Raw genomic sequence first — 2,994 nt, 5'->3', positions numbered from 1 at the left:
GTCTTGAGCTGAATAGTGTGATAATGAAATAGAAGATCTTTATGAATTCAAAGAAACTGACCTGAGAGAAGCAGGATGAAGTGCAATGCTGATCCCATAACTGGGGGGAACAACAGAGAAAGAGAAAAAAATATAATTCAGACAATAAATATTACTAGAATACCTATAAGAAGAGTTAACTTCATGCTCTTCTGAGAATGAGAAATTGAACAGGTGTTCCTAATGATCATTTAGGTAAGTGTATAGTATTACTATTAAAATTAACCCTAGACACAGGACTGACATCGAGACGATTAATACAAATTCTCATATAATGCTTATTTTATGGCACATTTATTTTGCAGGGGTTTGTTATTAATACAAAACTAACACTTTTATTCATCACAAATTACACTAAATAAATATTGTTTATGATGAAAAATTAGACGAAACTATTTTAATGAAAAAAATATATAACTTTTTTTCCCTTACGTAACATGTTTTTTTTTAAAATATATATATATATATAGCATTTTAGAGCATAAAACCGGCGGCAAGTCAGACTCCTAATGGTTAATGCTAAAGTTTGACAGCAGACACTAAATTTACCAAATGCTTTTGAATAATGTCATGATTTCACACAAACTGTTTAAAAACAGGCGTATGATGGCTTCATGATTCTGTTCTAAAAGTCTGACAGAACAAACGATCAGTAAAAAGAATAATGTTGGATTTCTTTAGTTCCTATTAAATTCTTAAGGTTTGACTTTTTTAACTGCTAGATAAAAAACAAATAGTGGTTATGGACATACTGGTGGTAGAAATGTTCTTTAATTTGATTTATTATTATTATTATATAGTTTTAAATATTTTATTCCACACTAGGAGAATTAGCGCCACCATCAAATTTGAGTTATGACTTTCATTTTAGAATAGGAAAAAAAAAATTTAAAATAAAGGTTGAAAGAAATTATTTAAACAGTTATAAATAAAATAAAAGTAGTATAAAATATATTTTAAAAAGCTGCAAGTTGCCCGTCTGATCTTAATTATGTAGTTGCATAAAAATAGCTGGTGAAGGAAAGGGTTCACACTAAACAGAAAATTTTCTGTGGGATTTTATGTTTCTCTATAGCATGTTATCTTATCTATTCTATAGTAAACAGTGTATTTACAAAAAATATATCTTCTCTATTCTGCCAAACTAACAAATGTCAGGAATAGGAGAAGGTTCAGGTACAAATACAGTTTAATTTTTGGTATAAAAACAAGGTATGCAGTAACACTAGAACACAACATGAGACCAACAACCAGAAGACAACAGATGTTAGCAGATACAGATCTTAAATACTGTAATGCTCATTAGAAATAAACCTGACACAGGTGCACTTAATCTCAGGTATAAAGGCTGATGGGTAACTGAGTAATGTACAGTAGTCCTAACTACAAAGACTGTTATTTTTGTGACTTACAGAGTCATGTGTACTGTTATTATGCAAACGAGTTTGCTGCAGTCAATACAATGTACCAATGTTCCCTAACAGGCTGTTCTTAACTATGACTATAATGGGTTTAAAAATACACATAAAGCATTGAGTTATACAAACCAAGGTACAGTTGAAACCAGATATTTACATACACTTCAAAAAAAAAAAACACCAAAACTTTTTTTTTTCCCTTTACTGTCAAACATTAAATCAGAGTACACAATTTCTGTTTTAGATCAATAAATATTAACATATTTGTTGTGTGGCAGGATGAGTAAAATTCTTCCTACCTGTCTCTGGTTGGCTGTTCCTAATTGATTGTCCTATTGGGGGTTGGTCCAATACTATTTAAGCTGGGGGTAAGGTGGCCTGGGCTTACAGGTCCCGCCCCCTAGCTTTCATTGTATGTCGTCACACCCAGAACAGAACCAGGAAGTCAGAGGTGATTGTGTTGCAGGTAAGGGTGTCAGTTGCGGTGTATGTGTTTGGTGGGTTTTGTATATTATAGCGGTGTTCTGTCTGTGGTATTTACACAGTTCAGCAGGCCTGATTTAAGTCAGCGGGTACGGGCATTCACCTGTTGTGGAAGTGATTGTTCCTCCCAACAAACTGGCAGTCTTCCTGTAGAACTGATTGAGCTTTCAGCTTCCTGGAACCTGGCTTAAATGCCCTTCTGGTGAGACTTGGTGCCACATTGCACGGTATGTAATTAAGTTGCTTATGTTTATGCAGTATGCTTTGCCGGTAATGGTCTTAATTGTCATTTTCATGCAACAGATTGGGGTGGCGCGACGTGTGCTAGCTTCCTGAGGTGCTGCAACTCAAAGAGCATTATCGGCGGGCGCTGCTGTTTTGTTTTAGGCTGTTTTATTCTGTTTTATGTTTGTTACAATTTGTTTGCCAACGTTGTTAGCCGTGTCGCTTGGTAGTAGCGGCGGTTGCAACTTCTTATTTATGTATTTTTTTGTTCAAGTTTATTTACATTGTTTAAATTATTTGGTTTTTGTGTTTTTCTTTTGGGTGCGTTTCTCTTGTCTTGTGTGCTTCCAGGCTCTGAATTGGGGCTTAATTGTTACTTTCTGGGCCGGAATTTACAGCCTTTGGGTTGTAAGACACTGTGTGTGTGTGCGCGCATGTGCATTTTTTTTCCCTTTTTGTTTTTGTGAATAAATGTGAGTGCGTATCGGGTTGTTATATGTTGGATGTGTGTGCAGAGAACGCATTTCGAATAAGACCGTGGGGAAACTTTATTGGCCTTTGGCCAAGGAGATTTTCTTGTAGGTTTTGTCTGTAAATTTATTTTTTTTTGTTTAGATTAATGTATTGTAATCCTGGGCCAGCTGTGAGGGTGGGCAACCTTTGTTCACTATTTGTGTGACTGTATTTGTCTAGTGCTTTCATCAGATTCTTTTTGTACAGGAGCCGGGTGCTTATGGCAGCGGTGGAATTCTAGTTTTTCCTATTTGAGTGGTTGGAATACGAGCACGTGTGTGTGGTGAGTCACTTGTGATTGCAAGTTGCTGTGCTG

The 2,994-nt window shown here is 35.5% G+C and overlaps 1 long non-coding RNA gene across 1 annotated transcript; it reads left to right on the top strand.

Moving 5' to 3' along the window:
• Positions 1-1,851: 1,851 nt before the first annotated feature.
• LOC128514074 (uncharacterized) lies at positions 1,852-2,994 on the top strand. Its single transcript, XR_008356435.1, has 3 exons — positions 1,852-1,923; positions 2,003-2,167; positions 2,886-2,994. It is a non-coding gene; the product is annotated as an uncharacterized LOC128514074 (long non-coding RNA).

The sequence above is a fragment of the Clarias gariepinus genome, chromosome 1 (assembly GCF_024256425.1).
Source record: "Clarias gariepinus isolate MV-2021 ecotype Netherlands chromosome 1, CGAR_prim_01v2, whole genome shotgun sequence".
NCBI lineage: Eukaryota > Metazoa > Chordata > Actinopteri > Siluriformes > Clariidae > Clarias > Clarias gariepinus.
The sequence above is the reverse complement of the archived record's forward strand: the minus strand, read 5'-3'. Positions and strand labels throughout refer to the sequence as shown.